General features: G+C 33.1%; 1 protein-coding gene and 1 pseudogene across 1 annotated transcript in view; both read left to right on the top strand.

The window, feature by feature from the left end:
- LOC127671957 (zinc finger protein 431-like) overlaps window positions 1-27,416 on the top strand; it is a gene marked incomplete at its 3' end in the record, with an annotated part of 189,829 nt that overhangs the window by 49,337 nt on the left and 113,076 nt on the right. The gene's annotated exons all lie outside the window — the stretch shown is intronic.
- Window positions 524-14,049, top strand: LOC127672081 (vomeronasal type-2 receptor 116-like; annotated as a pseudogene).

A 27,416-nucleotide genomic window follows, 5' to 3' on the forward strand; every position in this document is an offset into this window, starting at 1 on the left:
GTAGATTGGGGGACAGGGAGAGGGAAGAGGCCTTATGGGACTTTCTGGGAGGGGGGATTCAGAAAAAGGGAAACTCACTTGAAATCTAAATAAAGAATATATCAAATAAAAAATAATAGAATAAAACTGACAAAACAATCTAATAAATATTTAAGTACATAGACCTTATGTAATGCAGAAATATTGAGAAAATGGATATTATAACAAAACATTTCTCAGTCCACTGCTCTAGTATTCATACTACAATTTAGACGACAGACATGAAGGCTGTAAATACACATAAGAAAATGTTCTCTAACCCTCAAGCATATATATGTTCTAGTTAAGAATAATTAAGGATAAAATGGGGGGGTGTCATTTCAAACTAAGGACTGACTAAGGAAATTCAACAGTTTTAAATCTGGATGTAAGAGTGTGTGTCTTTTTATCAATAAGTTGTGTGTGTGTGTGTGTGTGTGTGTGTGTGTTTTCACATCTTTGCACAAAGAAAGTAGGAGAAGCATTATTTGCAAACCGAAAAGGCATGAAGGAATTGGGAATGGTTATATCGTGTGAAGCTGGTAGTATAAAACTATAGAAGAAAATATCATTCTTGAATTTAAAATTTAACATTAATACAGAATGTCATGAATGTCAAAGGAGGTTGATTGAACTGAGGAATGAGTCACTAAAAGATGTGCAAGAGATGCAGCAGATAATGTTGTTGGCAGTGCAGATACCAACAAGGTACATGCTGCATTTGTGTTAGTGTGCCATAATGAAACCCAAAACACTGATATAGGAGATATCTATTAGATATTTGTGATTATTTAAGAAACAAGATTTCTATTTTCATATTTAAGTTGGTGAATCTCTGACCCTTTAATGATATTTAAATCTTATAGGGCCTTTTTTCAGTAATTTTAGTAAATATAGGAGCAAATGTTCTCAATGTGTTAATGAAACACATTTTTGAGGATTGTCGATAGTTGCTTTTAATCAAAGCCATTTAGACTAATAGGCTACACAGACAGCTTCAGTAACTGACACTTCCTAAAGTTTAGTGGTAGCACATATTTCATGCATTGCATAAAGTCTATTTTCAAATTTCTTCTAAGTATTACTTTAAGTAACATAAAAGTATTAATTGAGTAGTACATAAAAATATGTAAAATTTTTAATTGTGATTTGTTTGCATGTGCTGGTAAAGAATATTCTAAGATGGCTATTTTATAGAGCATTGAATGAGTACATAATACTATTATGAGTACATAATAGTATGATTTTTGTTAAAACCCAGACTCAAAAGGTGAATCATGGTATGCACTCACTAATAAGTGGATATTAACCTAGAAAACTGGAATACCTAAAACATAATCCACACATCAAATGAGGTACAAGATGAAAGGCGGAGTGGCCCCTGGTTCTGGAAAGACTCAGTGAAGCAGTATTCGGCAAAACCAGAACGGGGAAGTGGGAAGGGGTGGGTGGGAGGACAGGGAAAGCGAAGGGGGCTTACGGGACTTTCGGGGAGTGGGGGGCTAGAAAAGGGGAAATCATTTGAAATGTAAATAAATGATATCGAATAAAAAAATTAAATAAAAAAGTTACAAGAGTGTTCCTTTACATCGAAACTTCTCTAAGAAAGAGGTGTCATGGGCTTCTGATACCTCATTCTTTCATATTTGTCCACACAATTATTTTCCATTATTATAAAACACCTTTGTATGGAGAAGATATATCCTTCCAAACTAAATTAGTTTTTGTATGTTTTCTGCTACACATACAACTTATGAGTCTGATATATTTTCCCCCATAATAGCCTGGGCGTCCAGTAGGAATGTTTTTTTTTAAATCTTATCTGCTGCAAAAAAATTTTAGGCTGACAAATCTTGTTTATATTTTTAAATTTACTATGTTCTGATTATCAGTTTCCTGAAGAGGCACAGAAGGAGATATTAAGCGAACATTTTGGATCCTTATCCTAAAAAGGAGATCTCTGGCATCTTTTTGTGAATCACAACTTCTTGAGTACAATTTGTACCCTCAAGTACGTGAAGACTAGATTTTTTTTCTCCTAAAACTAAAGCAGTATTATGCATAGTACATGACTGTTAAATTTTAGAAGAAGTATTTATGGATTACTGCATAAATGCCTTTTTAAAAAATATTAGACAAACATTGTCAAGTTGTAAATATCTTAAAATCTCTCCAAACATTGAAAATGCAGATATCAAGATGAAAACTGAAAGACAGAACTGTAGTTATTATAACATGTGCATACATTTTGTTACATTATGTGTTGAACAGCTATTCTTGCTGTTCCCATTAGATGTGGAGGTTCCCGTCTTCCACATTTGCTTATTTGAAGCTGAAATGTGAGGAAAAGTCACAAGAAATCAACTGTTTGTGGGTAAATATGATTATAATGTTTTAAAAGTTTACTACACATTATTCTTCTCTCTATGTTGTAGTTCCTTCAGCTTAACTATGGACCTTTCCATTCCATTTTCAGTGATAAGGAAAAATTTCCCTATCTCTATCAGATGGCTCCAAAAGACTCATCTCTGGCATTGGCAATGGTCTCCTTCATACTTTACTTCAACTGGAACTGGGTTGGCCTTGTCATCTCAGATGATGATCAAGGGAAACAATTTCTCTCAGACTTGAGAAAAGAGAATGAAAACAAGGATATTTGCTTTGCATTTGTTAACATATCATTCCAGGAAATTTTATACCATGAAAAAACTGAAATGTACTACAAACAAATTTTGATGTCATCCACAAATGTTATTATCATTTATGGACAAACAAACGGTATTATTGAATTGGACTTCAGAATGTGGGAATCTCCAGTTATACAGAGAATATGGGCCAGCACAAAACAATTGAATTTCCCCACCAGTAATAGAGGCCTATTCCATGATATATTCTATGGGACTTTTATTCTTTTTTCACCACCATGGTGAGATTTCTAGCATAAAAAAAAATTGTACAGACATGGTGCCATCTCAGTAGCACAGACTTATATTCAGCAATGCCAGCGTGGAAGTACTTTAACTGGAAAGCCCCAGAATCTCAGTGTAAAATACTGATGAACCTCTACTGCCTCATTGGACTGGCTAATGGAACAGACATTGTACATGACCTTTAGTGATGTTAGTCATAACATATACAATGCTGTGTATGCTGTGGCCCATGCATTCCATCGGGTGAATGTGCAACAGGTTGATAATCAGGCAATAGTTAATGAGAAAGGAGTCAGTACTCACTGCTTGAAGGTAGAGTTTCTTCTATTGGAAGATGTTTGGTGTCTTCAAATGCTTAGTTGTTTAGGGCTTCTCGAATGCCCACACTTAATGAAATAGGAAATATTTTCCAATATAAAAAAATTTCTGAGATGTTTTCTTAAAAAATAATGGAAAACTTGGGAGGCAGAGGCCGTCAGATTTCTGAGTTCGAGGCCAGCCTGGTCTACAGAGTGAGTTCCAGGACAGCCAGGGCTACACAGCTAAACCCTGTCTCGAAAAACAAACAAAAAAATTAATAATAATGGAAATCAAGTGTCTGCTATAATTAAGAATGGAAAAAGAAAGCATAGTTTATCAATGAAAAATTGGGGTTACATACAGAGGACCTGAATATCCATCAGCACATTCCTTCCAATATTGCATATAAAGAGTCCTATCTCATGAATTTTCTCCATGACAAGAAGATGAATGTTCATTAATAATTGCCAGTAATATAGAAATCATTTTAAGGAACAGTTTTCCTTAGAGTAGTCCAGTGATTCTGTCTCCAGTGTCGGTTCTGTGTAACTTTTTTGCTTTTCTGAGAGTAATTAACCAAATAATGGTGTTGGTATTCAATTCTGTCTGTAGAAATGTGTTTATTTGTGTGAGTGTATTTTTTTCACTGTGTATTTGTATATGTTTTACCCTTTCTGTTTATCTGTGTTTATATTTGTGTTACTATGAACATACATTTTTATATTTCTGTATGAATATGTTATTAACCAACACATTTTCTATGTATTAATTTCTTTCTAAAAGTGTGTTTGTATATGTGTTTATGTTTCTTTGTGTATTTGTCAGATCGTATGACTTTGTGTACCATTATATGTATTTTGTGAGTATTTGTATGTGCATATATATGTTTGTATCTGATTTACAAGTGTATGTGTCTGCCCATTTCATTGTGCTTGGTTTGCCCTCTGCCTACTTATTGTCTTTATATGTGAGTATAAATTTCTTTGTGTGTCAATATAATTCTTGGCTGGTGGTTACATATTTACACCTCTCCCTATGTGTTGCTGTCAATGTGTGTGTGTGGGGGGGGGTGAGTGTGTGTGTGTGTGTTCATGTCAAGATATGTATTTTGTGTGATTTCAAATCTGTGCTTTTAGTTAGTTGAGTACATATGTATGTCTCTTTGGTGCCTGAATGTTTACATGTGAGTGTCAACCTGTATGTGTATTTCTGGGTAAATAAGTGTAGAGCTGCAATAAGTGTGTGACTCAGAAAAGATGTGAGCCTCTCTGTGACAATGTGTGTTTGTATGTTTGTATCTGTGTGTGTTCGTGTGTGTGTGTGTGTGTGTGTGTGTTGTGTATCTTTGTTTGCTTCTGTAATTTTGTCTCTGTTTCAGAGTCTTCACTGAGAGAACTGAAATTCTTGGAATATTATGATGATTTCATTTATCCAATTGTATGTGTTGTGATTTCTCTTTCATTCTTTAAATGAAGTTGCCTTTACTATGAAATCAGAACACATTTTATGACTTGAAGTGTGTACATTATTATGCAATGCTTGTATTTTAGATAAACTCCTTTCTGAGAAAGACCCAGTTCATTAATCCTCATGGCGACAAAGTGATTATGGAAGAGAGAGTAGTACTGAAGGAAGACTATGACATTTTTCACTTTTGGAATCTTTCTCAACACCTTGGGGTTCAGATGAAGTTAGGAAAGTTCAGCCCATATTTTCAACATGGCCGACACCTTCATTTATATGGAGACGTGATTGAGTTCATCACAGGAAGTAAAAAGGTGGGTGTGTCTGAATTTACTGATTTAAAATACACAGTAGTAAACACTGGCAAGTGAATACTGAAATGAAATATTTCATCACATCAGGAACCAAACTCTAGGCTCCTGAAATATGTTTCTTTTTTACATTTTTGCATACTTTTTACTAATTCTTTAAAGATTTCCTACATGCATAATATGTACCTTTTTCATATCAGAACTATTTTCTGAATATAAATCTATTTTCATCACTGATTGATATTATTTCCTTTGAATTAAACAGGGTTCTCATCAGATCATTTTTGTTACTACACAGTAATCTCTTGTCTTACTTTAATCCTCTGGAAACACTGTTGAAAAGATTGGGACTAATGTTACATTTATGAAACACTAAATTTCATAATTGCTAACCCTTGTTGTTATAGTCTAAACTGTTTTCCCATTTAATAAAAGGACATTTTCAAGTTCACTAGTGAACAAATTTTCAGAAATTCATATTCATTGAATTATCTATTTTTAATAAAATTGAATAACCCCTTCACAATTTTTAGTAAGATGAACAAAAGGTCAAAGAATCATGGATGGTATTAGAGCAACAGACAAAGAAATATCTATTAAAATACATCAAATACAACAATAACTGCAACCAGATAAAGGTAAAAAATTATTTTCCATTATTTTTAAAAATGTTGCTTACCATTCTCTAACTGAATCAAAGACAACTAGGCTGGTTTATTTGTTAAGCCTTTCAATAATTGCCTAGACAGGGTAGGAAGACTCATGATGCTCATATAGGAGGAGAACATTTCATTATAAAAAATGGAGGAAAAAATATTAATGTGTAATATGAGGGAAAAAGTAATTAAAGAACAATACATTTGATGGATATGTATGGAATGATTCTTGACAAAAAAACCTAACAAAAGAACACAACACACAATAGAAAGATCATTGCCTGAGAACATGGAGAATTTTTTTGAAACTCTGATGTTATTGAGAATAACTTGTTATTCTTGGATAAAATATGCTAATGACAGTTTCTTTTCCTTCTATTGGGATGTGACCAATTCTCAGTTTTGCTTGCAAATATATTGGAGTTAATACTCCTATTTCTTTCCCAACTGCCTCTCCCATTGCATCCACTCTCTGTCCCTCATTGGAAAATAACAGGATTCTATGGGAGAATAATAAAATGAATCAAGATTGAACCATAAAATAAGACATCACAATTGGACAAAATTTCCATAACCCATTATTGTAAGTAGACATATGAAATGGAACTAGGCGAAAGAAATGAAGAAATCCTACTTCATATCTTACATGAATAGTAGTGATTGGAGGATTAGATGGTGATAGACAATCCAGTGATAGTTATTCCTATTTTAGTATTAATAGATGTTTATTTTTATTTTTATTTATTTATTATTTTTTGTTTTGAGATAGGGTTTCTCTCTGTAGCACTGACTGTCCTGGAATTCACTCTGTAGACCAGACTGACCTCGAATTCAGAGATCCTCCTGCCTCTGCCTCCAAAGTACTGGGATTAAAGACATGCACCACCACTGTCCGGCGTGTTGTTTATTTTTGAAAGTATAATTCAAACTAGAAATCCTATAATCAGAACCTCTGGAAATATTAATGCCAATTATTTATTCCACATGTGAATAAGTACAATATAAAGAACCTCTAAATTATTAATGTTGAATTACAGAAGGAATTATGTGGACAAATTGATATAACATGTCAATGGGAACTCTACATAAAAAACTTTGAAATAGATTGCCTTTGCTAACACCAGCCCAAACACAAAAACCTGGTAGGCAAATACTGTTGCTATCTTCTTTTATCACTGATTAATCATAACATAATCTCCAAATGCAAAGGATAGTGACCAAATTTTTATGACCCACAAATGTCTTGCTACCCTAGGTGGATATTAATCTTATATAAAATGAATGTCCTTAGGCCTTGGGAGCATAAGTGTGAAAATAACATCACATTGACAAATTAGACCAACTCATTGTTTTCACTTGACTATTTCTTCTATTGTAGACAGGATTTCTTAAGGTTTCTGGGATGAGGCTAATTCTCACTTTAGCTTGCAAATATATCGGAGCTAGTGCTCTTCCACAATTATTGGTACTCCTGGATTGCTCACTCTTTTTCCTACTTTGTATTTTTGTCAACACTATTCATTCAGTGAAAAATTATTATTTTTTGAAATTGTACTACTTATAACATATTTAAGAAAGCACTACTTGTCCATCACTGAGAGTTAGATACCCCTCATATATGTTCAAGTGTTCATGTATGGATATATAAAGCATTATTTGTCACAGTGTACTTTAATATTTTATATAAAGAAATAGTAAATAGCAAGATTATTCATACACACATTTATTAATTTTACCTTTTTTCTTGACTAGGGGCTGATATATAGTAGGTCCAACTGGTATACTTCTTGAAGGAGGCTTGAGACAAAATGAACTAGTATTTATTATCACTGTCCATTTTCAAACTGTGTATGCTACCTCTTCATTCTCACATTTAAAACATCGATGCAAACCCTACTCTAGGTAATGTAGAAATGGAGAATTAATAGTTGACATGCATTCTTTCTCCAGGCATTCAGAACTCTTATTCTGAGATTGCACTTCCTGAAGCCTTACACACTTTTTATCAGGCCATCCTAAGTAATGCTTTATGCTTGGAATTCCCTTCCATATAAATCTTTTCCTCTTCCAATTTCCTATTTTATTAGATTTGTTCTCTAAGAAAAGGTGATATTAAATTTAATTATCTAACTCTATCATAATTTGAGCAATTGAACTTCTGAAGATTCATATTTAAACAAGATACTTGTAAAAATTATTATTTTAAAGTTGTATTCATGATGTAAAACTAGGGTAACATTTTTTTTAATAAGCATGACAGTTGTCTGAATACAACGTAAAAGGTAACAAGTGTATAAGAAGTATAGACTATCATTCCACTCTTAGAATAATACATTAATGCCTTTAGCTTAATACAAGTGAAACACATACAGCCTCACTCCTAAACCTGCCCTTATATTATTGTTGTTTATTACTTTTGCAGTGTTGAAGATTGAACCTACTGTGTGCTAGGCTAGCAGCTTTGCATGAAGTATATTCACATTTTTATTATGATTTTTATATTTGTGGCTTATTTCCATTTTGCAATTGGATATTTCATTTATTTACATTTCAAATGTTATTCCCATTCCCAGTTTCCCATCTACAAACTCCTCATCCTATACCTTCTTACCCTGCTTTTATTAGGGTGCTCACCTACTCACATATTCACTCCTGCCTCACCGCCCTATCATTCCTGTACACTGGGGCATAAAGCCTTTACAGGATCAAGTGTATACTTTCCCATTTGTGCCATATAAGGCCACTTCACCTCCTTCAGCCCTTCCCCTAGCTCCTCCATTGGGGGACCTGGGCTCAGTTGATGGTTGGCTGTGAGCATCTGCTTCTGTATTGGTCAGAATCTGGTAGAGCCTCTCAGGAGACATACATATCAGACTTTTGTCAGCAGGACATCTTGGCACCCACAATAGTGTCTTGGATGGTTTCTGCATGTGAGATGGATCCCCAGATTGGACCATCTCTAAATGTCCATTCCTTCAGTCTCCACTCCATTCTTTGTCCTTGTATTTCCTTTAGACATGAGCTACACAGGATTAAAATTTTGGAGGAGTTTGGGTGGCCAAGCACCAAAACAAGGGGGTGGAAGGCATGTAAAACCTATAGATACGCTCTGGTTTATCCTCCCATTTTAGGAAATTTCAGCTAACTTCATCCTTGTTGGATCTCGGGAGGCTCTTGCTTTTTTTTGCATCTGCGACTTTCATGCTGTTACCCTCATTTCCCTTCTACACATTTGCTACACATTTCTGCTCAATTTCCTGACCCTTTGTACATGTCCACCTCCATCTGCTCCTATTCCTGATTCTTCCCTTCTTTTTCTACCTCTACCTCCTAGGGAGAATTTATGTGAGGGATGCAATCATGGTTCAACATATGCAGATCCATTAAATATAATACGACACAAAATATACGATTGCATTATTTCCCAAAATTCCAGAAACGGCTCCTAATTAAATCCAATCAGAAATAAAGAAACAAAACAAGTGAAAGAAAACAAGGAACACATATTGGCATTAGAACATTGGTCTTTGTAGAGGCAGAGGTCTGAAAATATCTGTTTGTGGCATGTCTACCCTATATTGTGAGTCTAAACTAGCCATGTGTGATATGAAGACATTACCTTAAAATTAATTAATAATTAAATTAACATAAATTACAAAAGCATGCCCATTTTCTTTACTTTAACTCAAAATAGACTAAAATATTACAAAGTGTTAATATAAATTTAAAGAAAGTGATAGGTAAAAAGGGAAAATGTACTCTGAACATCATTGGAATATTAATATACCAATACTTCATGGCAAGATCCATTTCAACAATATCAAATTGTAGGAAGAATTCTTAACGTTCAATTAACTTTAAGCATTTGAAGTTTTATCCAGTATTTTCCAGTATTTGCAACCACTTTAGAGCATTTTTACCTCATGAAAAATTTCATATTTAAGGTCACTACACATGAATTTATCATTTCCAAACATAGTAAACCACTGTCAGCACATTCCACTGTTGTTTATATACAGTTTCTCATGTTTTGCACTGGTAATTTATTTAAGTTTATTTTTATTTTCTGTGATTAATGAACATAATTTTCCTGTTTCAAATTTCTTCAAATACTAACTTGATTCTTTGTTGCTTTATTTATGCTTTGGTCACAAAGTGAGGATGAAGTTGTGATTTGACATGAGGCATGAATCTCAAAAACAAAACAAAACAAACACACACACACACACACACACACACACACATGCAAAACAACACTACTTACTGGCTCAACTGTCCACAATGAGATGAGCAACGCTACAACAATTAGAAATTAAAATGTGTCAAAGATATGAGGACAGGCTAGTGCTGGCTCAGAAAACATTTCAACTAAAGTTCCTTCTTTCTCTTCATAGCACTTACTGCCAAATTTAATATAATTAACTAAAAAAAAAAAAAAAACACCAGGTTGCATTCTCTACAGTTTTTTGCACATGGCTCACTATCAGCTCTTTGTCCTAATTTATTAGACATTCAGAAACTACCCAACATTTCTTCCATGCCTTTCTAGTATTCATAACTATCATTAAACTATAAACATAGTGAAATGTTAATCAGCTGGTGTACCTAAAGTAAGCTTTTAAAAAAATTAACCCATTAATGTAAAATATAAGAGAAATACCTAAAACTTGTTATCAAGAGCCGGGCGTGATGGCACATGCCTGTAATCTCAGCACTTGGGAGGCAGAGGCAGGTGGATTTCTGAGGTCGAGGCCAGCCCGGTCTAGAGTGAGCTCCAGGACAACCAGGGCTACAAAGAGAAACCCTGTCTCAAAAAACCAAAAAAAAATTTTATCAGTATGTGTCTAATTTTTTTCTCAGATGCCATCCTTTGTGTGCAGCGAGGATTGTGGTCCTGGCTTTAGAAGATTCTGGAAGGAGGGAATGGCAGCCTGCTGTTTTGTTTGCAGCCCCTGCACTGAAAATGAACTTTCTAATGAAACAAGTGAGTGTTCGCTGTTCCACAATGGGATGATGAAGTCAACCAAAAGGCAACGGCAAATATAAAATATATTACATATTCAATTTCCTAGTTGTAGTTATAAAAACATTAACAAAATTCTGCCAACAACAACCAAACAAACAAATGAAAACATATAATTTATGCCTTAACCCACAGATTGACTTATTGCAAATTAATGGCAGATTGCATTTTGACAAAGAAATACTTAAGAAAATATAACTGCAATTTGAAGGAATTCTCCATATGATTTTCTTGATAATTAATCTATTGAAAAGTTACATGTATTTGAGATTTTAGTTGCAATTTTTAGCAGTATTTAGTCATATTTCATGACTATATCTGTCTTACATATCATTATGCAACCCTTTCCATAATATATATATATATATATATATATATATGTGTGTGTGTGTGTGTGTGTGTGTGTGTGTGTGTGTATACATATATATAATGTAAAGTGTATTATATATAATACATATATGTATATATATATATATATCAGACAAGGCCATGAGCCTGCTAGGTACACAATCCATTTTCTTTTTAAGATTAATATAGAAGAGTAAAGTATTTGCAAATTTATTAGAAACTGCTAAATATGCAATATTCAGAAGGTCATGTTCAAAGTCAGCTCTGATATGAATCCAGGAAGTAGTGGATAAATTTTCATCTAAAATGTAGAATATATGACAAAACTCATATATAGTATATTGCGTACCACACCAAATATTTAAGGTTGGCAAAATGCAAAAGTTTATGGTTAGCTTTTCAATTATTTTGCCTTTCATTCTATATAATGAAGTAAAATTCTTGAAATTCATATCATGCCTGTGAGATGGTTCAACAGTTAAATCAATTGTTGCTAAGAATTACTATGTGAGTTTATTCCCATGATGCATGTAGTAAAACTAAGCAACATACTCAGAAGATGCCTTTTGAAGTCATACATTGCAAAGTTCATCATGCTCAACAATAATTTTAAGAGATACTGTAATTGTTTTAGATGTAAAAAACAAAGAATTAATACATTACATAAAAAATTGCATCCTTCAAAATTCCATAAAATATTTTATTATGTTAATTGCTTATGTGTGTGGGAGGGATAACATAGAAACAGGCACACATATGGGCAAAAAATAGCTCTGTAGTTATACTTATATGCACTTTGAGACACCTGACATGGCATTGGGACCTGAACCAGGTTCTCTGTTAGAGCAAAACTTTATATTTGTAGGTAATCCAACTTCTTAGGATGTAAGGCAACTTATCAAATAATATCTCTCCACAAATGCAATGTTCTAGATAAGAATTCTGAAATCCAAGGAAGCACATGACATAAAAATCAAGTATAATTACAGCCATAGTTCATATTGCTGCCATGGTTGGTATTTCAATTTAGGAATGGGGTACTACAGCTTAAAACAAAGCATCTGGCTTACCACTCTGGCTTGAGGATTCCTCTGTTAGATTTCTCATAAAGTTTCTCATTACTGATTTCATAGTAGAGTACATTCACAGACACTGAGATCAATAAGATTGAAAATTAGGCAAGGATGACAATGCTTAGCTTTCAAAATGAAGAAGTAATGAAGATGAAGGACTTCTTAGTGCAAAGTATATACAGAGCTTCTTTTTTGTTTTTGTTTCCTTCATTGCTAATATTAGTGCATCTCATGAACAATAATTGGAATTTTTGTTTAGTTATTTCCAAATGAGGGCATATCTGAGGACTAATTTCTTTAATGATTACTTGTTTTCAAACATTAATATTTTATTACCTATAAGTCTCCAAATTCTTCTTATGTCTTATGACAGGAATCACTAAAATTCAATAATGCAATTGTTACTTTTACATGAATACACACACACACACATACACACACACACACACATATATATATATATATATATATGACTAGTCTTTCTGTTCAATCTAGTGTTGTTTTTATGTCAATGAGACTGAGCTAATGATTTCTCAAGTACCTTTGACAGGTACTTGTCCCAGTAGAAGTTAAAGTCTCAATGTTTCATAGAGAATGAATTAATAATACAGTCAATGACTTCAGGAAACAGTGAGTTTAGGGTTTTGTTTTTATAAAACATACCCAACCACATTTTAGTTTATGATTGTATCTTCTCTGAATTCAATGTTTTCTTGATATCAAAATAGAATCAAAATACGGTTTAGGAAATCTTTGCTTTCTAATAACATTGTAAATGTTATAATCAAAAAAGTTACATAGACAAAGAAACAATTGGTTGGTTTTACTTTTCCTTAAATCTTTATCACATTAAGAAGTGAAAGCAAAAAAAAAAAAAAAAAAAAAAAAAAGAAGAAGAAGTGAAAGCAATGCTTATGCAGCAATGTCATCCAAATTACATTCTTAGCATCAAAGTCAGCATTTGAAAGCTTCTTTTATCACCCTTACTTGAGAAAGCATGTCAATAAATTTCAAAAGCACTACAAACTAAACATTCCTTTGAATATCAGAATTGCACTAGTGTGTGAATTGTCCAAGATACCAGTATGCCAACACAGAACACAATAAATGCATTCAGAAAGGTGTGATATTTCTAAGCTATGAAGACCCCTTGGGGATGGGGCTTGCCTTAATTGCATGGTGTTTTTCTGTATTCACAGCTTTGGTACTTGGGCTCTTTGTCAAGAACCATGACACTCCTATTGCGAAGGTCAATAACAGAATCCTCAGCTACCTGTTACTCTAGTCACTCGTGTTCTGTTTTCTGTGCTGCTTTTTCTTCATTGGCCATCATAACAGAGCCACCTGTATCTTACAGCAAATCACACTTGGAATTGTATTCATGGTGGCTGTTTCCACAGTTCTGGCAAAAACAATCACTATGGTTCTCGCTTTCAAAGTCACAGACCCAGAAAGAAATTTGAGAAACTTCCTCGTATCTGGGACACCCAACTACATTATCCCCATATGTTCTCTATTCCAATGTATTCTATGTACAATATGGCTAGCAGTTGCTCCTCACTTCGTTGATATAAATGAACACTCTGAGCATGGCCACATCATCATTGTGTGCAACAAGGGCTCAGTTACAGCATTCTCGTGTGTCCTGGGATACTTGGCCCGCCTGGCCCTTGGAAGATTCACTGTGGCTTTTATGGCAAAGAATCTGCCTGACACATTCAATGGAGCCAAGTTCTTAACCTTCAGCATGCTAGTGTTCTGCAGTGTCTGGTTCACCTTCCTCCCTGTCTATCATAGCACCAAGGGCAAAGTCCTGGTTGCTGTGGAGATCTTCTCCATCTTATCATCCAGTGCAGGGATGCTTGGATGCATCTTTCTACCGAAGATCTACATATTTTCATAAGACCGGACAGAAATTCTATCTGAAATATCAGGGAGAAATCATATTTCTGAAGAAATACTTAAGAATTTCTATCAAACTTTGGCACATATCTATCAATTCTTGGATTACATTGCATGTATCTAGTTTTTAAATCACTCTCACTGGCTCCTCTAATGATGACTAGAAGTGTCATACCTGCCGAACTTGTGAACTGTCTCCATAAAATCTTAACCCATTCACTTGCTTTGTTGACTCTGGAAGAAATAAAATTCTCAAATCCTTATTAAAAATGTATTCATCATTTTGCTTTTGTGGACACTTCTTCCCTGGTAACTTCCAATAAAATTTGATAAGACAGCTGAATATATGACCTTGTACAGAATGTGAGTTCCAGAACAGACATGGCTACAAATAGAAACCATATATCAAGTCAAACAAATTAACTAAATAATTTACAAAGATGAAATCAGATCATATTTTCTTATTTCCTGTAGGAGCACATTTAGGGCAGAGTACTGCCTGTTTTTCACCTAATCTTCAATATATTGGCCAGTAGTCTGAGGTAGAAATGATCTTTTTTCGCTCTCATATACAAAAATACTATATCCAACAATGGGTAGAGGCTGTGGAAGACAGTGGTTGAATTACAGAATACTTTTAATAAGCTGAGGAGGAGGGTGACCCATAGGAAGAACAACAGTCTCAACTACCCCGAACAACCAAGAACTCTCAGACACTATGCCACTAGCTGATATGAGGCCTTCAACACATATATGGTATAGGATGGCCTGGTTTGGCCTCAGAGAGAAAAGACACATCTAAGCCCCTGAGAAACGTGAGGCCTTCCAGATTGGGAAGGTCTGGGAATTGGGAGGTGTGGATATCTTCTTGGAGATGGGGGAGGAGTTATGGGAAGAGGAAGAGTCAGGGGGAAATAGGGGAGGGCCATAACAACATAAGTGTAAAAAATAAAGATTAAAGAATTAAAAAAAAAATAAAGGACTATATATATATATAAATATAGTCCTATTATATACTACTATTATAACTTAGTTATGGAAGCAATGGGTAAAACTACTGATACAGGCCAGTAGCTAATTATTTTCAGACTCTGCCCTTGGTATCGAGTTCTGACTGTGGTCCTTGGCTGAAAAAATTCTGGAAGGATGGAATGGGAGCCAGATGCTTTGACTATGCTGCTTCCAAGAAAATGGCATTTCCAAAAAGACAATTGAGTATTTATGGCTGTACTAAATCCATCAAAATCACAAATTCTCCTCCAATAATGGGATAAAGAAAGGGTCTAAATTGCATCAACACTAACAAGAACTATCCCTTTCCAAAGTAAGTCTTCATAGAAATATGATCATTAATAATGTCCCTTTATGGAATATATTCTTCATTAACATCCACATTGTATTCATTGAAAATTCCTGGAAGATGTCATTTCACAAAGAAAATATTTATATTCAAACTGAAGTTTAAGGGTTTCTACAAAAATTTATTATAGTTCCTGATGTCATCTAATATTATATTTATATTACATTCCAATCTTGAATATTAATAATATTTACTTATTCTGTTTTACATTTAATTATGTGCCCTTATGTTTTCTGGTCACCAGGTAAGTGCAGGAGCCAGTGGAGAACAGAAAATGGCGAAAGGTCAACTGGACTGTACTAGTTGGATGCTGGATATTAAGGTTCAAGGTCTCTGTAAGATTAATGAAGAGGAAAAATTACTTATTACATTAAAAAATTGCTAAGGAAATGGTCAAAGACTTTATTCATGATCTAGACACCCCCATTTCAAAAGTTCACATGATTTTGTATCTTTGAATTTGTGGATAATTTTTGACTCATGTTGAAATAAGAATCTTATATTTTACATTTTATACACACCCAGTTTAATGTGCTGCAATATAATGGGTTAAAATGTTATTGCACTCAAACTAAATATGAGCAAATTAGTTCATCCACAATATTATTTAATAACGAGACAGGCTAACCTAGAAGTTCTATTCAGAAATACATTCTCACCTAAAAATGAGTCAAAATTATTATACAAATTGTTATAAAATTATTTCTAATAAAACAAGTAAGAATAAATCCTACTTAGGACAATAAATACAACACAAATTTAACAAAAATCATTTTTTAAAAATTATTTATCTGTATGCATGTTCAGTAAGTACACAAGTGTTTGCATGTGTATACACGTGCAGCTGCAAGTGAAAAGCCTCCGGTGACCCTATAGTTAAACAGAGAGACAGCTGTGAAAAACAGGACATGAATCGAGAAACAGATCTCAAATATGCAGCATGGACAGTAAATTCTCTGCACAGTTGAGCCAAATGTCCAGGCCCCTAATAATAATAACTAATAATTGCTTTCCATAAATGCATTGTTATAGATAAAAGTAAATAGAATCCTGAAAGCACATCATCACTCTCTGCAAATATTCCAAGATTCTGTGCAATTGCAATACTGTTTTTCTTTTTCTTTCTTATTTTTAAATTGTTTAAAAATTTTATTTAATCTATATTTATAATTCAGATTTTACCCCCTCTTGTTCCACCTTCTACTCTTCCACATCCCATACCTATTCCGCTGTCTGCACGATGATGGTCCAGCCCATCACACACAGGAGCCCACCAGACCTCCCCACTACCTAGGGCCTCCATTCTCTTGAGGACTAGGTGCATCATCTCTGACTGAATCAGACCTGGCGCACCCCTGCTCTATATGTGTTGTGGGTCTCTTATCAGCTGGTGCATGCTGTTTGTTTGGTGTTCCCGTATCTGAGAGATATTGGGGTCCAGGTTACTTGAGAATGCTGGTCCTGCTACAGGATCCCCCTTCTCCAAAACTTCTTCCAGCTTTTCCCTAATTCAACCACAGCAGTCAACAACTTCTGTCCATTGGTTGGGTGCATATATCTGCATCTGACTCTGTCAGCTGCTTGTTGGGTCTTTTGGAATATTTCTTAAACTTGTTACAGTGATGATTACATCTAACGAATGAGGTTAGATTCCTAAAAACCATACATTATCTTTTACCACTCTTGCTTGCTTGTTGTTTTTTTCTTGACGTGGTAATTTATTAATATCGTCTTTACTATTCTGCAATCTAATTTAGGTCTCACAGAGACAGGAATTTGTGAATGAAAAAGTAAATGACTGATCCCAAAGCCAGTAGAATCAGGATGCAGGGTTATCTAATGCAAAATTAGAGTGGGTGGGTAGGTGGGAGAGCACCTATGAGGAGGCGGGAGGGGGCAGGGGGAGTGAAATGGGTGCTTTCATAGGGTAACCTGAAAGGGGAGTAATATTCGCACAAAATAATCAATAAAAAAGAAAGAATAGATTGAACAGACCATTCTAAATTTAGTGATAGGGTTTCTGCTACTTATTAAAACTCTGTATCCCTCCTGTGAGATGAGGATGTAACTGAATGCATGTTATTTCTACATTTTGCAGTTTTAAATACTAGTATTTTAATTTTACAACAATTATCTCTCTCCATACTCGCCCTGCACACATAAAATCCACAATAACTCCCTAATTTATGAGCACTTTTATTATTTATTATGAGCATTATTTACAATCACAGATAGAAACACATAGACACAGACACACACACACATACACATGCACACACAAATCCTTCAGATTCTTTTTAGTATTACCTTATATGTCAGTGAATCTGCACACATGAATTCAGACTGTGCAACATATTCATGTCTTGTCCCACTAAAATTCAGAATTTCCAACTCTCATAGGGACAGCATTCATAAAAAATTGAGTAATACCTTAGGAGTTATTGAATGCACAAGGACTATAACATTAAAATTCCTTAAATGCCATATTAGCTTCTGTTAGTTTGTCAGTCTAGGAAAAATCATATTAGCTTCGATAATGTGCTAAAATATTTGATTTCTGAAACCCAATGAGTGATATTATCACCAAAATACAGTGGCATATACAAAGAAATGATGGATTCATTTGATTTTCTGTGAAGATGATGAACATCATGAAACTGAATACTTGCTGTCCACCAATGTCTTTCCAATACATACTAGCCTGATAGTTGGGTATCTGAATATAGGTATGGTATACATATGCTTATGCATGTTACATATGTATGTCTATGTGTATATAAATGTTTACACAATGTATATTAAGGCTTCTTCAGCACACTTATGTATCATGGACTGTAAATAAAAAGGCTGAACCTGCATTAACAATAATTTCCTTTCTCCATCACATATGGGTTAGTGTGTGAAGTGACCACTGGACAAGTATGACAACATAGAACAGAAGCATACAATCACAAAAGTATGTTCCTTCTCATTCATGAAAATTCTTTGGAGATGACTTTTTCTTCATTTACCTGTATTTTGTCTAAATTTACAAGTTGGTCTTGATGTCTTTTTCATTACCACAGCCAGGTACTTGTGAATTCTAGTTAACTGTTCATTAAACTATTACATCCTCATGTAATTAAAATTTTATTTGCTTTGTTCACCTGGCTTTTAATTGTTTATTTAAATTTAGGATACTGGAGCCTGCAGCAAATACTATTTTGAGTTATGCATCACTTTGTTTAGATTGTGCTGGCCAAAACTATTAGTATGTGGTTTCAAAATCATAGCCAGCAGAAGAATAATGAAGTACACATTGATTTTACTGATACCCAACTCTATCAATCCCATTTATCCCTCATCACAGTTATTACCCATGCAATCAGGCTAGAGATTTCGATTCTCTCAGTTGATATTGATGTACACTTCTAATGGTGTGTACCAAGCTTACTGCACTTTTCTATGTCTTGAGATAACAGGTCCACCAAGCAATAATGATGTACACTGTGGCATTCTAAGTTGGGAAACTCCATGACATATTCAATTAAGCCACTTTTCTGACTTTCATCATGCTGGTGTGCAGCAGTTGCCAGTGCTTATTTATTAATATCCTCCATAGCACCCATGTCAAGGTAGTGGAGGGTGTTGAAGTCTTCAACATATTGGCATTCTATGCACACCTCAAAATGTGGATCTTTATCACAATTTGCTTTGGAATTTTGTTAAGGTAAGAGAACAATTTTCTTCAAGACTTAAGGAAAAATTCTCCTTGCACACATTTATTATAGATTGTAACTGAGAAATATGTTAGTTCTGAAGCAACTATTAGCATTCAGTTCAAGATATATGCATTAAATTGTGTTTCTTGGTGTTTCTTTAAATGAATGTGTGTAACGGAAAAAAATAAACCAAAAAAAAAAAAACAAAAAACAAAAAACAAAACAAAAAAGCAACAACCTCTCCTAAACATTGTATCATCATCTACAAATTTGCTCATTTTTCAAGGTCATGGTTGTAGATATTCCTCCATGTAGAAAGTTTTTTTTTCCCTACTTTGATCCAGAATAACAGTTAACATGAGCTCATATTAGCTTATTTTGGAATCTGAGTTCATAAGTGCTATGCAACTTTGATTTGAGTTGATGGCTAAGAGCAAACTAAAACTGTGCGGGAGAGAGAATGAATGTTGAAGTTGTCATGCCAATATCATCCCTTTGCAGGAAGGATGATAATAAAATCATTACTCATCCTAAGTGTTAGAGGAGTAGAATTTAAGAGAGAAAAATATTTTAGTTAACACATAGAGTATTGAAGAGCACTGACAGAAATCTCAGTAATTATATGATGTATTAATTTTGCAGAGGCCATGCTTGAATTAGGCAGCCTCTGTTTTCTGAAACCATATGCTTATAAAGTGAATACATGCACGACTGCACTTTGAAAGATCCAAGGGGCAGTTGAAAGAGTGAAATGCAGATGTTTGTATCCAACCAATGGACAGAGGTTGCTGACTCCTTGGATGAACAGGGGAAAAGCTGAAGGAGTCTGAGGAGGAAGACTAACGTGTAGGAGGACCAGCAGCTCAGTGAATCTAGATGTCCAAAGTCTCTCAAACTCTGGACCACCACACAGGCAGCACACACCACCTTATATGAGGTCCCCGAAACACATATGGCAGAAGATGGAGGAGTCTGTGTTCAATCAGACATGATGCAACTGACTCTCAAGAATCTGGAGGACCCAGGGAATTTAGAAGTCAAATGGGGTAAGGGGTGGGTGGTGGGGACATCCTCATGGAGAAAGGGGGTTGACAGGAGGTATGGGATGTGGAACAGTCTGAGGGTGGACTGGGGCAGAGGGAACTAAATTTTGGAGTGTAAGTTAAATAATGAATTAATAAATTTACGAATTTAAAAAAGAATAGGCCCAAGTAATGAGGTGCCCTATATTCCAATCCTGGATTCAGAATAGATCTTTGCTCACATGTTCACATAAAAACACACTCAAAAATTACATATACACATAACTGAAGTTACATAATTTTTACTATGATTTTACAAAGAAACATATGGGGACACTGGTTTTATCTTGTCCCATTCTTTTTTATTTTTTGTATATTTATTTATTTATTTATTTATTTATTTGTTTGTTTATTTATTTATTTATTTATTTATTTGTGTTTATTTAACCTGACTTGAAATTTGGAAAGACTTTATGCCTACCATTTTTATATGTAAAAATTTCCATAATAACCTTCAATTTTACCATGTTTTCCTATATTCTTCAATTTTTTCATAAATGTTTCCATGTAAGAATTTGATTTTTTCATCAAATAATTCTACCTTCTTTTTCAATTAATTTAGCCATGTTTTTATGTCTACAATTTTATCTGAATAATGTGCCATGGAAATCATCAATTTTAATATATTTTTCTGTATATTTCTTCAATTTTATCAGAAATATTTTCCACTTAAATCATCAAGTTTATCAGAAAATGTATATATATATATCCTCCTTAAATTAATTTTGAAATGTTCTTTATGTCAATCCATTTATCCATATTGCTTTCCATTTTAATCTTCAATTTATCAGAAAATGTTTATAATTCCACTTTCAATTAATTTAGAAATGTTTTTTGATGTCAAACACTTTATGTTTTTATCCATGAAAATCATTAAATTTAACATTTTATATATTTCTTCAATTATGCCAAACATACTTTTTATGTAAAACTTTTATTTTTTCCCAAAGTATTTCTAGTTCATTTTTTAATTAATTTAGAAATATTTTTATGCCTACCATTTTATCTGTATAATATTTCAATGAAAATCATCAATTTTAACTTGAATTTCTATATATTTCTTCAATATTTTAGCAATGTTATCCATTTATCTTCAATTTTATCAGAAAATGTTTTACATCATTCATTAAATTAATTTAGCAATGTTTTTATGTCTACCATTTTATTTGTATAATTTTCCATGAAAATTGGTAATTTTAATGCATCTTTCCATATATGTCTTAAATTTTGTGAGAAATATTTTCCTTGTTAGTAAACATTTGTAATTCAACTTTAAATCAATTTAAAAATATTTTATGCCTATCATTTTATCTGTGTAATTTTCCATGGTAATCTTCAATTTTAACATGTTTTTCTGTATATTTCATCAATTTTGTCAGAAATATTTTCCATGTATCTTCAATTTTAATGGAAAATGTCTGTAATTTCTTCTTCAATTAACTTAGAAATATTTTAAGTCAACCAATTTATCCATATTGTTTTCTATTATAATCTTCAATTTTAATATTTTTTATATATTTCTTCAATTTATATGAAGTATTTTCCCTTTAAATCAACTTTATCAGAAAAGGTTTGCAATCTACTATCAATTGACTTAGAATTGTTTTTATGTCAACCAATTGATGTATTATTTTCCATGAAAATTGTCAATTTTTTAAAAAATTGTCAATTTTAACACTATTTCGACAAAATTCTTCAATTTCATCAAAAATACTTTCCATATGAATCTTCAATTTTTTCATAAAATATTTCTACTTCATTTTTCAAATTATTTAGCAATGTTTATTATGCCTACAATTATACCTGTATAATTTTGCATGAAAATTGTCAATTTTGACATATTCTATGTATTTCTACAAATTTATCTGAAATAATTTCCATGTAATATTTTCCATTTCAGTTTTACCAGAAAATGTTTTTACTTACTCCTTCAATTAAGTTAGAAATGTTTTTAAGTAACCCAATTTAAACATATTATTCCACGAAAATCATCAATTTTAATATTTTTATATAATTCTTTAATTTTATTAGAAACATTTTCTACGGAAATGTTCAGTTTAATCGAAAATGTTTATAATTCTTTTTATAATTGTAATTATTTTACAAATTTTTTGGTGGTTTCCAGTTAGATGGAAATCCAGCTTCCTTTGGCTTCTCTCTCATTTCTCTAAGCTCCCCATTCTCACTCTCAAGTAGGCTCCCCCTCCATCTTGTAGACATAAATATAGGTGAACTCCCTAGGGACTAATTGAAAGCTCTGAGAGCAGTGGGTGTTGTGACATCACTGATGACATCACAGGGGATGCCTAGAACTCTCCAGGATACACTGGAATGTTCACACAAGGGATTGCTTAAGTCATGGGGAACAGGCTTTGCCTTCCTCTTAATGTTCTCCCTCTACTGAACAGAAGCTGAGGAGCCCATTCCGGGAGACTCTCCTGAGACACAAATGAAGATCACTTCCCTTTCAAAAGTCAGAGGTCTCAGCCACTGAGATTTGTCAGTGTGTGAACAATGGAAAGTGGTGTGCTTTATTTCCAAATGTGTTAACTTTGGAGGACTAGGACAGGATGGAGAGAAGAGCCAGACCATCAAGTTGTCAGCAGAAGACTTGAGATGTCCACTTTCTTCCTAGGCTTTGGCCGCATGAACTTGTTAGAAGGCAGTTCCAGGTACACCTTCAGCATGTGGAGATTCAGGATTGGAGGGACGTCCTCAGGATGGTCTTGCTTGGAGATGATGCCTGCTGACAGGGATCAGGAAAACAAGATGACTCAGATCTGACACTCTGACCAAGAGACAAAAACAAAGGATATAGTATATTCCCTGTATTCCATGCTCTGTCAGTGAGGCTGTCAGAGGCCCCTCTCACCAGACACTTCACAACAGTTGTGTATCCAAATTTGTCAACAAATATCAAATAGCACATGTTCTGAACAGCTCTGGTCTGTCTCTTAGCCTTAGAAATATGTACAAAAATGTTTTAAATTTGAAGATTTTCATGGAAAATAATACAGATAAAATGATAGACATATTAAACATTTCTAAACTAATTGAAGTGTTAAGTAGAAATATTTTCTGATAAAATTGTAGACTTTCATCGAAAGTATTTCTGATAAAATTAAAGAAATATATAGAAAAATGTGTTAAAATTGAAGATATTCCTGGAAAATTATACAGATAATATGGAGGATATAGGAAACATTTATACTTATGTATATATTAAATAAATCTTAAAAAAAGAAAAAATCTAAATTAATTAAAGAGTAAATTAGAATCATTTTCTGATGAAATTGAAGATTTTGATTGGAATAAATTTGAAGAAAATATGTATAAAAACATGAGAGGATTGAAGATTTTCAAGGAAAATTATACAGATAATATGGTAGACATATTAACCATTCTTAAACTAATTGAAATGGTAAATAGAAACATTTTCTGATAAAATTGAAGATTTTCATGGAAAATAATGATAAAATTAAAGAAAGTTATAAAAACAAGCATTAAAATTCTAGACAATTGTTGAAGAACAATAATCATAAAATATTAAAAATAAAAAATATCATTTCTAATTGACCAAGCATATAGAAAAAATGAATATCTAGATTTTTTTTTTGGATTTGGTTTTATTCGAGACAGGGTTTCTCTGTATAGCCCTGGCTGTCCTGGAACTCACTCTGTAGACCAGGCTGGCCTCGAACTCAGAAATCTGCCTGCCTCTGCCTCCCAGAGTGCTGGGATTACAGGCATGCGCCACCACCACCTGGCTAATATTTAGATTTTAATGAAAAATATTTCTTTTAAAAATAATTTTTATTGGATATATATATTATATTTTAAATGATTTCCCCTTTCCTGGTTCCTCCTCCCTGAAATTTCCATAAGCCATCTCCCCTCCCCCAGTTCCTCATTCAACCCTCTCCTGCTTCCCTGTCCTATTATTCCCCTATACTGCAGCATCGAGCCTTTCCAGGACCAGGGAACTCTCCTTCCTTTGATATCCAAAATCTGAAGAAATCTAGAAAAAAGTGTTAAAATAGAATATTTTCATGGAAAATAAAACAGTTAAAATGATAAACATAGAAAATATTTCAAAAATAATTAAAAAGTTTAGTAGAAGTACTTTGAGATAAAATTGAACATTTTGATGGAAAATATTTTTGATAAATATGAGAAGTGTTAAGATTGAATATTTTCATGGAAAATAATACAAATAAGATTATAGACAGACAACTTTTCAAAATTAATTAAAGAATTTAGTAGAACTATTTAATAAAAAATTGAAGAATTTGATTGAAAATCTATCTGATAAATTAGAAAAGAGTTAAGATTGAAGACATTCATGGAAAATAATACAGAAAATGGTTTATATATTAATCATTTATTAACTACAGTGGTATGTAGAAATATTTTCTGATATAATTTAAGATATTCATGGAAAATATTGATAACATTGAAAAAATATATGGAAAAAGTGTTAAAATTGTAGAATTTAATGGAAAACAATAATGGTGAAATAATAAACATACAAAATATATCTTTACAAATTGAAAAAGCAAGTACAAGAAATATTCTAATAATATTGAAGATTTTCATGAAAAATATTTCTGTTAAAATTGAAGAACTATAGAAAAATGTATTAAAATTGAAGATTTTCATGGAAAATAATACAGATAAAAAGGTACACATAGAAAACATTTCTAAACTATTTAAATAATTAAATAGAAACCATTTTTATAAAATGGAAGATTTACATAGAATATACTTCTGATAAAATTGAAGAAATATATACAAAAATGTCTTAAATAGAAGATTTTCATTGATAATAATACACATAAAATGGTAGACATATTACGCATTTCTAAAATAAGTCAAGTGGTCAGTAGAAACATTGCTTGATAAGATTGAAGAAATACATAGGAAAAGGTGTTAAAATTGAAGAATTTCTTGTAAAATAATACTGGTGAAATAGTAAACCTTCAAAAATATATCCTTACTAATTCAACAAGCACAAAGAAACAATTTCTAATAAAATTGAAGATACTGATGGAAAATATTTCTGATAAAACTGAAGAAGTATAGAAAAAAGTGTTCAAATTAAAATTTGTCATGGAAAATAATAGATAAAATGGTAAACATATTAGATATTTCTAAACTTAATGAGGTGGTATCTAGAAACATTTTCTGATAAATTGAAGATGTTCATCTAAAATATTTTTGAGCCAGGCGGTGGTGGTGTATGCCTGTAATCCCAGCATTCTGGGAGGCAGAGGCAGGCAGATTTCTGAGTTTGAGGCCAGCCTGGTCTACAGAGTGAGCTCCAGGACAGCCAGGGCCACACAGAAAAACCCTGTCTCGAAAAAACCAAAATCCTAAAATATTTCTGATGAAGTAATATATAGACAAATGTATTAAAGTTGAATAATTTAGTAGAAAATAGTCACGGTAAAATCCTAAACATAGAAAATATGTCCTTATTTATTGACCAAATATATAGAAAAAAATTGGTAAAATTGGAGATTTTGATGGAATATACTAATAAAATTGAAGATATATATAGAAAAAATGTATTAAAATAATAGCATTTGTTGGAAAATAATAATGGTAAAAGCTAAAAATGTCAAATTTATCTATACTAAATGGCCAAGCAGAAAGCATTGTTTTCTGATAAAATTGAAGGTTTTGATGGAAATATATATATATATATATATATATATATATATATATATATATATATATATATATTCATTGTTTATATTCCAAATGATTTCCCCTTTCCCAGTTCCCCCCTCCCCATAAGTCCCATAAGCCCCCTTCTCTCTGCCCATTCCCCGATCAACCCCCTCCCACTCCTCTGTCCTGGTCATCACCTACAACGCTGAATCAAGCCTTTCCAGAACCAGGGCCCTCTCCTTCCCTCTTCTTGGGAATCATGTGATAAGTTAATTGTGTCTTGGTATCATAACTATAAGCCTTTAATTGCCCAACTCTAATTCTAACCCTGCTTACTGTTGGGGATATTTCCTAATTATACCGTTTGAAGTAAGAAACCTGTTCTTAATATTGATCCTTTGAGTTGTTCAGATCCACCTTTAACCTAAGCTATAGATCTTTTCGCATCCTACATATATAAAGAACATTCAATTGGGTAGATCGTTTGTATTTTTGTACTTGCCATACTTTTTTTTAAACAAGATGATTTGTTTGTTTGTTGGTTGGTTTTTAAACTGGCATATGTATGTACTTATTTCTTCAAAAATTTAGTATATACTGAAGACCATCTGTAATGTGCTGCAACAGGAAATCTACCAGTCCTTGACTTTTCTAATTTCCCTTGGTCAACATCCTTTATTGGGCTCGGTTGACCATTGTCTGTGAGACATTCTATAACATACCCTTTCTATATCCACAGAGAGATACATTCTCTCTATGATTTGAGATATATTTATCTTGAGAATCTGCACTAATACAAATGTTATTTTTCTTCACTTTGCCACTGATACTGTTTTTTTTTTATTGACAGCGTTCTTTATTTGTAACGGATTATTGTAAAATACCATGATTAATTGGATATTTCTTTATACTTCAGATTTGTTTGATTGACACAAATAAATCTTATTAATGTCCCCAGATACCTCAAGCACAAGAAGCAAAGTAATATAAGATGGTTCATTATTTATTCTGATATTCAGTGGTCATTCCCATTTGTACTACACAGTAATAGTGATTAAACTGTGTTGTATATGTACAGAGACTGGATAGAAGATCAATGGGGTATAATTAAAGACCAAGAAATGAACCCAAATTCTTATGGTCACTTAATATTTGAGAAAGGAGAGGAAACAATCTAGTGGGGGAGAAATGACATTTTTAACAAATGGTGCTGGTTCAATTGGCAATCCACATGTTGAAAAACGCAAATTGATCCATTCTTATCTCCCAGTACAATGGTCAAGACCAAGTGAATCAAAAAACTCCACATAAAACTAGATACACTGAATCTAACAGAAGAGAAAGTGGGGAAGACCCTTGAATACTTGGGTACAGGGGAAATCTTCCTGAGTAGGACACCAGTGGCTTACGCATTAAGAGCAATAATCAACAAATGGGACCTCATAAAATTGAAAAGCTTCTGTAAAACAAGAGACACAGTCAGTAGTAAAAATTGGTAGCCAATAGGTGGGAAAGATTTTTATTAAACTTCCATCCCATGGAGGGTTAATATCCAAAATATCTAAAGCATTCATG

Source organism: Apodemus sylvaticus, chromosome 21 (genome assembly GCF_947179515.1).
Source record: "Apodemus sylvaticus chromosome 21, mApoSyl1.1, whole genome shotgun sequence".
Lineage (NCBI taxonomy): Eukaryota > Metazoa > Chordata > Mammalia > Rodentia > Muridae > Apodemus > Apodemus sylvaticus.